General features: G+C 36.6%; 1 pseudogene; it reads left to right on the forward strand.

The window, feature by feature from the left end:
• The first annotated feature begins 5743 nt into the window (after window positions 1-5743).
• LOC149207637 (replication factor C subunit 4 pseudogene) lies at window positions 5744-6449 on the forward strand (annotated as a pseudogene).
• The last annotated feature ends 6069 nt before the right edge of the window (window positions 6450-12518 follow it).

Consider the following 12518-nt stretch of genomic DNA (forward strand, 5'->3'; position numbering starts at 1 on the left):
GAGGGATTACAAAGAGAGCATGATAGCTTGTGAGCTTATTCTTTTTGTAATCCGGACTATATTTCCACTTGTATGATAATACAAAGTTGGGGTTTTAGGTTGAGGCTTTCCATGGGTTATTTCTTATGTGTTATGTGTGATTGCTTCTCATTCTCAGTTATATCTATTCTTGGTTGACATTGCTCATAAGTGATTAAGCTTCTGCAAAGTTTATGGTAGAAGTAGATCTTGTATTTTGCTTTAGCACATTGCATAATCTGTTGATCTATAGTGGGAATTTCTACAAAGACAACTTGTATGAGTTATCTAAGTTAATTAGACTTAGTTGGCTCAGTTTATTTGAGTTGAGGGTCTAACTTGAGTCATGTAGAGTGTATCCCACATTATAGGAGCCTTGGTTGAGTTTATTTTGAGTTGTAATTAATTCATTGAGTTTAACTGAGTTAAAGTAAGTTAAACTAGTTCCAAGTGATGGAGGAACTAGTAGGAGGTGAGACAGTGGGGTGTTGCTTCATGTGTTCAACTAGTTAAATGATGATTCACTCATAATAAATCATTCATGTCAGATATAAGAGTTACCCAGTTGAGATTGGAGTTCAACGGTAGTGTACTATCATTTTTATAATCATCAAAATTGTATAGATGGTTCATTTATTCAGAGGAAGGCCTATGAGGATTGCGCAATTCATATTTAGGAATTTCCCTAATTAATAGGGGGATATATCTTAAGGAAACAACACAATAAAATAGGGACTCGGGCAAGCCAAAATTTCATCAAGTATTGGCCTAGGCTTGTCTATGAAGTAGTGAGACAAATAGAGATAATGCATAGGTTGCTCGGGTTTAAGAAACGCATTGTAATCTTCTCATATTTTCTAACTAATGCAGTATATAGATAGCGGGGGTTTTTAGTTGTGGCATTCCCAGGAAATCATTGTGTAATGTGTTGATTGAATTATTTCTCTTGTATGCTTCGTGATTTCTTGATTGTTTAAATGTTTTCGCTGATGAGTAGAGTAGATTCAAGTCTTTTGTTTTATAAAATTACATAAGCAGTTTGAATCTTCAAGGAATTTCTACTGGAATATCAGAATTTTGGTAAGTACATTTGATTTCCCTCTTTTCTCATTTGGTTGACTATGAAGCTTAGCCCACTAGTTAGAAAGACTGATTTCACTAGTAAAATGAATCCCATAATGGAAAATTTTAAATTTTTCTCACATGCGTGGTTCGGGAAACCTCGATCTTTGGGACCCTAAGAGTTATTCAAAAATTGGAGTTTGAATATCATGGAAATTTCAAATAATTGGAGGGTTCCACAACATATTCAAAATGCAATGCCACTTCCCTCACATATACAATTAAGCCTTGATATAACCAAAGTATCATACAACAACACTGCAAAGGTAGACCACCAAGAGCTACCTTATCAACTATCAGTTGACCAAATATTTGAAAAATTGCGTCGACAGTCCAACACAATGCTCTTGATTCCCCTAGGGTCCCTTCAACCACCAGGATACATTATCACACCCATGTCTGATACATAATAGAAGGAAGAAATATAAGCTACATTATACCTACAACCTTTTAAGGTTGATTTGTCACTTCCATTGGCATATTGTGCTAAGAAGTATGGTTATAAAGAATCCCACAGTCTAAAATATAAACTCTCAGAATCATCTATTGAAATGGACTTATTACAAGAATTTGGTTATGTAAAATATGTTTTCAATGAAATCTCTTGAAAAATGATGCAAGAAGTTTGAAAATCACCCCACCACAGACTTCTACGTAAAATGGAAATTCCTGTCAAATTTAGAATTAGTTGCAGTGGAGACCAAGCACAAGGAAGAATGTTTAGATCCTTGAGATAAATTTAACATCAGGGTCACCTCCATTATCTCTGATGCGCATTGAAGAATAATAGGAATAGACTAATAGGACCCCATCATATTAGTTCGACACACAAGAAATCTCGTCAGAACGAACAAGGTCAACTACACCAATGACTCAAGAGCAAGTGTCGCCAGTCCAACTGACCTCGACTAGCATGCCCATGAATGAGGTTAAGAAATAATTTATAAATATTCCAAGTAATTTTCTTGAATTGAGGCTTTCAAGTGACAAAAATATTTTAGAAATTTTAGAAAATTATGTAAAAGAAGAAAAAATAAGGATGAAGAAAAGAAAGAAAGACACTTATAAGCTTCAACAAAAAGAGGAAAAATAAAGGGAAATTTGGTTGGACTATGAACACCAAGTAGAAAAAAAAACTAAATATTGACATTCCAACTAAGGTTGATGATCATCTTGCTACTATTCAAAAATTAGTGCTTCAATTGATTAACCATAATGAGTAGCTTAATGCCAAAATAAGTGAGTTGTAGTTGAAAAAATCAGTTCTAGGAAGCGAGTGGTTGTCAGAAGTAATCCAAAAAGCACAACAAGTATTTCTGGAATCTAACAACAAATTGGAATGCACACTTGATCAAGGAACCACATTGAGCACAAGCTTGAATAATTGGCCTACATACTTGTCGTCAACTTGTAGTCATATCAGAATGTAGGACATGATCATTCATGACTTATGTTCTAGGATAGTGACAAAGCCAAGGGAAAAATTGCCACTCGATAAAAAGATTGTTCAAGAAAATAAACTCCAATCCCAAGTTATGCAAGAGGAATGCCAATGGCTAAGAGAAGGACATCAATCTCAAATGGAAGTAGCTAATGCCATAAAACTATTGCAGGGGATCCTTAATTGAGTTTAACAACTAGAAGAGTAAGAGTCCGTCAACCAAAGGATATGTGAGCATAATTCATTGGGACACAAAGTACAATATCTTGTAGAAATAAAAGGAGCCAGATGCACAAGCAAGGCTAACAGTTCATTAATGATCGATCTTCAATAATCAAATTTGAATGATTTCTCTAGTTATACACCAGCCTACTTTTACGGACATGCCTCCACTTCCACTAGTACAATCATCACCACCAAATCCACCATGGCCTACCCATACTTTCTTTGAAAATGGTGTATAAACATGTGGAGCGACTTCAAAACAACAATATCATGAAGTTGAAGTCGACCAAGAAGCTCAACATTCAATAGAACCAACCCAAGAAATGTCGATTGACCATCATGGAGAACTTGTCAAAGAGCCAACAAGTCTACAAGGAGGCACATAATATAATGTTTCCTTTTATTCTATATTGTAATAATTTTTGTACATTTTTTTTGTAACACTCCAAATCTCTACTTCTTTAGGACGAAGAAGACTTTGAGGGTGGGGGAGATGTTGGAGGGGATATTCAACTTAGTCTACTAGCCTAGTTGAGTCAGAAAGCCACATTGTAATTTGGTCGAAATCTTTGTTAAGTTGACGATCAAGTCGATTTAAGTTGAGTTGATTTGAAAATTTAAATTGTTGTAACTATCCTGAAAAATGTATATATATTAGTGAATGTATCAATGTATTGGTTTTGTTTATCTTTAAGAGATATATAACATAAAGTGTGCTTTCGATGGTTCTCCACTACTTTTTTTCTCTTCTCTATTTGCTTATGTGCATTGCTATGCAACACTTGTTTTCCTAATTACAAGTAACCATGCTTAATTTTCCCTAGATTAAAAAAAGTGGGGTTGTAGCAATGGTGTGTTGGAGGTGTTGCATCACAACAATCTGGGATATTACAAGAACACAAGGGTGTTGAAGAAATTGAACTCCCTCAAATCCTTTACTGTCATATCCAAGGGTGATGCTATAGCTGCTATAATACCACCCAAAATTTTTGGGCATATCCAAAATTTTGGGTACCCCACTGCTCGGCCTAGGCTACTAGGGTTCTGATAAGGCTTTCAACGAGTTACTCTCCATGTGACCCTTCCTATAAAACCCCGTTGATGCACCAACTCAAACTTCACCCACCACATCCATGCATGATGCTTTATCTTAGTTATAAACCTTATGATTGCATTAGGGTTTGGGGTGGGTTGCTTGAAGGAGCATTGAGAGCCTTGTGACTTCGAAACCTATCCTCCTATAGTGTACATTGTCAATTAGTGGAGCCACTGTGTGTGGACATACAAGACTTCAAGTGGGATTTCATTATGTTGCCCATATTAGGGTTTGGGAGAAACCCTAAATTGTCAAAATAGAGGGCGCATTCTCACTTGCATTGTCTAAGCATCTTGCTGAGAATCATTGCATATCATATTCCCCTAGGTTCATGATTGGTTCCCCATCTCAACATGTGCATTAGGGTTTGTGAGAGTTATAACTTTCCCTTGCATCCTTGTAGCACTAGTCTCATGTGATTGAATACCCAGGATGCATGTTAACAAGTACTTCCAAACACTTACTCTATAAGTACATCATCACCATAGGAAACACATAATATTAAAGTCATTTACAATTAGTGCCTCCCGAAAATGCCTAAATTTGAAATTGGTTTCCACATTGAAGCATGATATGCTCAACCCCTGCAATTTATAACATTTTAATTTGGATTATTGTGGTTCATGTTCCTTGAGTAAATTATTCTTATTTACTTACTATTATTTGTTTTCTCTCATGATCTCACATGAAGAGTATCGCTTTGGTAAACTAACTTGTTGTTTCACCTTCTTTTCAGGAAATTGAGTAAAGATGGTTTGGATGCACATCAGATTAGGCAACACTAGAATTAAATAAAACTTTGACATTGACACCACTCCATCGTTGGAAGAATGGAAGGTTTGGGAGTATTGTAAACACAACATACAAAGCGGCCAAGGAAATGAATGCATGAATGAGTTAATGAAGAAATTGAAAACTTTAGAAATGGTATGATGCAATCATAAAAGAAGAAGATCATTTTGACAATGGATATCATTGGTAGCTCATTATAAAAGGTGTTCGAGACCAAAAATACTTATTTTAAATAAGGCAGTTGCTCTTTTAACGCAACACGATATCCAAAGGGGCATTTTATAAAGCTCCTAAATGTTAGGCATCACATACAATCGAGCTATCTCGAAAGGATTATTTGCAAGGAATGCATATATCAAGAACCGATTCGAATGTCCACAGAAAGGAAGTTCATGGGATTGGCATTATATACTATTGACACTGATCTCATTCCATCGACGCATCCTCTTGACGTACACATGATGCTGGGGCGATATTATATGGTGAAGTGTCATGTATAGTTTTAAGGCATTCAACAAACTTCTTAGTTTTGACCGCATGACAACGCATTGGAGACTGCACATAGCTCAAACGCTAGATACATTGACGGGAAAATCGATTATGGAATGCATTGTACCATGTGTCGGTTTCTTATACATACCAAAAGGGATGATTGCATCTACGAATTGTTTGGGGTGCTAATTCGAAGGAAAATATGTTCTAGGAAGTAAGAAACGTGGAATATTCACAATGACACTAAGTCGCATCCCATCAAATCACAAAAAAAGTGTTCTTCTCATGTCGCACTTCGAAACGCGACCCTTCACAAATTGCAGTCCCTCAATGCGACCAGTCGCGAGATCACAATTAAGGAATCCCCTAAACCATCCCACCTACACTACTTGGTGAACCTATGCCCCCCAATAGTCATAGTTATAAAAACCGATCTGCTCCAGAAGATGCAACCCTCCACAAGTCATAGCTTCTCGATAGAGGCAACGGTCCATCCCACCTACGCTCTCTTGTGACTTAGCGACCTTCTTTTGTAGTGACTTACCTCACCACAAACTACTACACCTCTTGTAATCAAACACCAGCTTTTCGGATCTGAATACTAATCGGGAGTCTTAGAGCTTAACGCAAGTAATGATCGTGGTATTAATGTTGTACACGCGAGGATAAATATTTTGCAGCAGTCGCACTGGGTTCTGGAAAAATTAACAATGGTTATCTTCATCCACCATTCAAACACATAATCTTAAATGAGGCAGAATCCATGACAGAAAATGTCCAGAACACCTTACGTCATACGAAGGAGACATATTCCGAAGTTACAAGGTTTTGTTTCTTTTTGCAAAGAGGAAGGAGTTTATCTTGATTTAAAGGCCTTGAGAATGCTGAGTTCTATTTTTGAAGGTGAGCTTGGACGACCTAACATGTATTTGCAAAGTGATTCTTTCTTGTATGGATCATTGTTTCAATAATGTGGAACTGGCCAATTTTATTTAGCACAAAAAGAAGTTTCAGACATCTTACCTGAGGAACAACCAGCATCCCAAATCTTCTCAGTTGTACGACATGGTAGTTCAAGCTACAAATAATTCTGATGAGACAAAGGTTCAAATAATCCAAAGATTAGTTGATGATGATAAATTCCTTATTGACGAAGATGATGAATACCTATAGCTACTTGATGTAGCCAGCAATGCAATGTGTTCCTTGCTATGCACTTCGAAACGCGACCCTCAGCTACAATCCTCCCTCAGCAGTCGCTGACTCGCTACCTTAAGAAGCAACTGAAGGTGGGATCTTTGGTCAAATATGACCATGCAACCTCCATGGGGTGCAGTTCCTCGACACAACCAGTTGTAGGGTCACATGATTATGAGCCATAAAACCTTGTGACCTCCCAAAGTCTGCAACTTTGTGACCTCCCCTTCGCTGGCATTGGTGAAATACAACCTACACTAATTTGTCCACACTGTGACCTACGTCCTCGAAAAGTGAGAGACTTGCATTCAAGGCCACATTTACGACCCACCACCAATGCAACCTAACTAATTCCCATCGCATTTTGTCTCTTAGTTAGGCAATGAGGAATGATTGAATAATTTATCTCTTATGGTTGCATATTCTTATGCTCTTCGTCATCCCATTAAACAACACTATTAAGTCCTAGAGGGATGGTGCAAAGCAGAGGATGATTAATGCATAAGAAGTAGTGCTGAGTGTTTTTCATACACAAAACATTGAGAAAGGGATGTGCCAAAATCCAAGTTATGTGTAATGCCTCACATTGGATCAATATATGTAACAACAAAGTCAACGATTGTTCCAATGGTGATGTGGTGTTGTACTCAAAGGCAAGGGGAAGCCAAGGCATAAAAAAATACCATGACAACAATCGAAAATAGTATATTATAAGGGAGCATGTGTGTAATAAAGGGCATTGTCCAAAAGGTCCTTTTATTGTATATGGATGGTGGAAAAACCTTAAATATTTTGCACCAGTTGATAAAGCACCTTTTGAATTAGACCACAGACCCTGCATAGTCTACACATGCATTATAACACTGTGGCATAGCAACTGACCACACATCAGTCTAAACTAACATTATTCATTTCAATGTTTTTCCTTCAATTAGTTGATTGTATTTCGACTATCATTGTTTGGTTATAAATATGTCTGACTAATTTTATTCACTTGTTGGTAGAAATAAGGGATGAGATTACTAATCTATGCCAAGAAGCCAAGACTTCTCACTAGATCTATGTGGCTACCTAGACATTATGTCAGTCTTAGTGATAGATCACAATGAAAAGTAAGGATGTTGACCTAGAAAAGGGAGTTAGGGTTCCCACAAAAGCTATGCAATCAAGGTTACAATGAGTTCGAAATTGGAACCATTAAGGCTCCTAAAACTTGGTGGTAGTGTTAGGGACAAAATGATATAAGATGAATGGATGCATGTGGGGCACGATGGGAGGAATTTCAACCATTCATGCATGTCTTTGTGGCTCCACAAAAATGTTGGCAACAAGGACCAACCCTAGGGTTTCTCGAAATTTCTAATTTCTCCTCACATTCTCTCTTGTATGAATGTACAAATATTCTCATCATGATGGCAACATTATGTTGAGACTAATTTGGCATGTACTAAACAATAAGCATTCTCTCTTGTATGAATGTACAAATATTCTCATCATGATGGCAACATTATGTTGAGACTAATTTGGCATGTACTAAACAATAAGCATGAAAGAGCAGTGAGGAAGCTCAAGTGTCATGAGGGGAGGCCAAGGGTCACGGTAGGTGAATAGTCACCTCATCTTTATAAATTTTCCCTCATGCCTCATTAATAGGGAGGGAATTTATCACTTGAGTTGAGGCTAGGTTTAAAGTGACGATCTGTGCTCGGGAGCTAGAGGCACTCAACTCTTGGCATCTAGTAGAGTGGAGCTGTAGTGAGGCTAGGGTTTTGCATTCAGAAATTATTTGAGTAGCCCATGTTCCACTGCTAGATTTTGACAAACTGCTAGTTATGTACTTGAAGTTTCAACAACATTAATAATATGTTCTCTTTATTCGACACTGATTCCCATGCTTACTCATGGTGGTTGTATTGGCTCTCTGATACTTCACTATATTTGTATTTGTGTCGTCATATACATATATGAAATATGTTATGGACTGATTCATAATGATTTCATGTATGGTTTGCTTTCGAATATGTGTTTACTTTTTCCTTTCCATGTCAATGATCTATTGCGAACTATTTTTCAATTCAACTAGGTTTCAGCTCGCTGATCCCTCTCATGGCATACCTCATTTTATTGCTGCTGAGACTTATTTGTATCTATGTTTGTAGTTTGTCAAACTTGGGCCGATTCTTGTTTCACTGTCTAGGCATTTCACCCTTGTCCCCACTCCAACACATTATCATTTGACAACCAAAAGTAAAAGCATTTATGGTGGCAGTCATGCCCACATACTGGATGGGGCTCCTATCCCAAATGGTGTGAGATATAATTGGGGCTTCACACTGGGGAGACCCACTTAGTTGTTGGCGGTACATTTCAGCCCATCAAAAAATTGGCACTAGAAGGAGGGACAGATGACAAGATGAGCCCTTAGATCATGCAGTTTAGTCTTGTATTTGTAAATCATTAGGGGAATTGTCTGGTCTAAAATGGGCCTTCTAAGAAAAATATTCAACCGAAATAAACTTTATAAGAATCAGTGGGATTCAAGATGATGATGCCAACCATGGTTCACCATTTCTGGAGTAAAAAAGTAAAAAGATTAAAAAATAATAAAATATTGAATTTAGGCTTCTGTGATCCATATCAAGTTTATTGAGGAGAGATTTCAATGAAAATCACATCGAAATTCATTTGTAGACGCGTTTCGAACCAGCAAGTGCCTGACAATGAACCACACTTGCTAGTTCGAAACACGTTGACAAATGAATTTCAATGTAATTTTCGCCAAAAACTCTCAATAAAAATAATAAAATAATAAAACTATTTTTCCAACTCATATTTTCAACTTATATCCGTTAGGTTTTACTCAAATTTTGAGTGGGAGTACTCGTTGGATGAAAAATTTAATTCCTCATCCAAGGAGTACCCATATTGCATACTTTCGATGTAACGTGCTACACGGAAAATGAGAAATACATGAAAAGGTGTGATTGCAATCATGTTTTTCATGTATTTCTCATTTTTCGTGTAGAAGGGTCCATCAAAAGTATGTAACATGGGTACTCATTGGATGAGGAATCAAATTTTGCATCCAACAAGTGTTTCCACTCGAAATTTGAGTAAATGCATAGGGAAATAAGTTGAAAATACTAGTTGAAAAATTAAATTTTTCTTTTTTCCCTCTAAAATTTGATGATGTAATCTAATATTATTATTTTATTTCCACTATTATTTTATAATTTCCTTAGGAGGCCCATTTTAGACCTCAAAACTACCCTAATGTGACTCTATGCCAAATCTTTCTCCTAGGGTGTTTATCTGATTTGTCCATTTTTCAATCTTCAATCCCTAATGAGCATCTCTATCACTTATCTCAGTTAAAGTTTGATCGCAAGGATGGAACATCCTTGGCTAAGCACATTTTTGATTTCCTTAAGTTTTGTGAATCTTATGAGATCGACGATGAAGAGTTTTCTTGTGTGCTCTTATCCCTCACCCTTGAAGGTCATGTCAAGCAATGGTGCCATACATTGCCAAAAAATTCCATCCATTAATTCAAGTAAATCATCGATAAGCTCCGACAAGTGTTTCACAGGTACGATTTTCAATATGTATTTAGTACGATAAATGAGCTTAGAATGAAACTTGAAGAATCTTTAGAGGATTTTACTATTAGATTTGTCAATATTTGTTTTGAATTTCCTGAAAGAGATATTGACTGGGTGTATTTGAGTGAAAATTTTCAACGAATGGTTTTTGTTTCTCTGCAACACCTTCCATATGAAACAAGTCTTGACTCTTGTGAGTATCATGATAATCTGCAAGTTACAAGTTGTCCAGGTTTTACCCCTAATATTTTTTTTCCTATCTCTCTGAATCTGGAACAACCTCAAGCATCCGAGGAGGAAATTACTACTTGTGGGATTTCTCATCCTCCCCCTGATTTGTTACATAATAAGATTTTGGTTGTAAATGGTTCAGATGATGAAAAGTGCTTTCTGGGAGATGAATCAAATTGTCTTGAATTTGAAGCTCTCATACATCCTTTTGATTTTGAATCTAAAATTTATGTTCACACAACATCTCTCACTATTGATGAAACCCATCTTGTGCTCATCAAATGTATCCCTAGGTCTATTCTTCGATTTCATTCACCTATTAGTAATGGCTCGGGTTTTATCTCACATAGAGTTGATTTTTCTATCAAATCCAAGGATCATGAAATGCATGCAAATCCATTTCTCCCTCTATCTGACACTAATGTGTAGGATGTGAATCCTCATCTGATTGGTGCCCCATCATTTGACCCTTTGCATCCATTGTACCCTAATTTAGTTTATGGATCTACTACACCAGTGGTTTATGAAAATCATTTAGAACTTTATCCTGATGATGTTGTTTGTAGTGATGAACATGAGGGTAATGTTTCACAATTACATTATGAGAATGACGAGTCTCATGTTTATGACCTCTTCCATCCACAACCTTTAACAGGTGAAGAAGAATTCCTTACATCTCGGCCAATTCAAGATGGTTCTTTGATTAATTCCTCTTCACTCTTAATCCTAGAAGAGCTTTATGTTCCAGATACCCAACCTGATCAAATTGGTGGCTTTAGGGATTGTCATTATACAAAAAACATATTCGCTCACACCTCTAGTGATTATCATTTGTACCCATTTGTTGATCCTATGAAGCCATCATAATTTGATGATTTACCTTTCGAATGCTTCGGGGCTCATTAAGAAATTGAGGCACTTCAATTTCTATTGATGGTTATGTCAGGTTCTCACATTCCTCATGAGGCCCCTGAACCAAGTCAAATTAGTGTTTCCGCACACCATGCTCCTCTCGGCACCATTTTGACAGATGCAAGAACATCTTTAAAAGCCTTTGATTCGAGTGAGGTTTCTTCGAACACAACTTTCCACCCCTATCAGTTGATATGAATCAACCTCTATACCCTAATTTGTTTACTAAAAGGAGTACTCTAGCCATTGTCTCAAATATTTTTGACTTTTTCCTATCCAGTACAATTTGTGTATGTATACAGTCAAATGATGTCTTAAATCCCCTACATGGAAATGTGCCAATCACCTAACCTCTCCTCACCTGAGACTCTTCTGGTTGATTCAATTCATTCTTACGAATCAAAAGAATCTAATCTGTTGAACTAGAAATCTATCAATATTCATACATCTGATTCAATCGACAACTTTTTCACTAATAGTTGTCCTGTCACAGCTAATGATAACAGGATGATAAGCCACTTCTGTTTCCACTGATTCTTATGTAAGGTCTTCACGCTCTCGAAAAAATCCATGGGCACATTCAAACTAGCATTTCTGAAATTAGGCTTTCTACATTTGAATCCTTGGGTTTCTCAGTTACACCAAGCGAAAACCCCCTTTTCCAAAGTCATCAAGTTAGTCATCATCCATATCATGATAGGGTTTATGATTGGATTGAAGGACCTTATCTGACAGATTCCTCTGATAGATGGATACATCGTGCCTCACTTATGTTGGATTTAGGGTTAAGCATGAATGGACATGTCATGGTTGGATGACTATAAATTTCACTTTTGTGATTTTGTTTACTAGGATTGGGTTACAATTTTCCTTGAATGGTCTTTTTTGGCACATTTTCCTGTAAGTAGACATGGTTTTCTTTCTGTTGTGCATTTTTCACAGGTGAGCATTTTGGCTTTTTCACAATTCTTTTTATAGATTCTAATCATTGTCATCTTTGTTTTTACAAGTCGGGAACTACTGCGGTGGCTACATTGGAAGTTTGATTTCACATGACCCAAACTCTTCTCCGACTAAATTAGGTTTTAGGGTTTATAATAGTTAGGTTTTAGGTTTTTATTATTAATTTTATAATTAGTGTTTGTTTTATGTTTTAGATACACCTTGTTGTGTTTTCTTTTTCATAGGTGATTAGTTGTTATATGACATTAGGAATTTAAGCTTACACTCATATCCTTGCATTGCTCATTATTGCATGGCCTTCATGAAATCTCTGCATATGCATTGGATTGGTATTTTAATTTCAATTGGACGGTTTATTCCTCGCATTGCATTAATTCATACCTGTTGCACTACATCATGCATTTGTCTTCAAGCATAGCACACACTA

The sequence above is a fragment of the Pinus tabuliformis genome, chromosome 1_2 (genome assembly GCF_031772625.1).
Source record: "Pinus tabuliformis cultivar Carrire ecotype Pingquan chromosome 1_2, CPIR1, whole genome shotgun sequence".
NCBI classification, from domain to species: Eukaryota; Viridiplantae; Streptophyta; class Pinopsida; order Pinales; family Pinaceae; genus Pinus; species Pinus tabuliformis.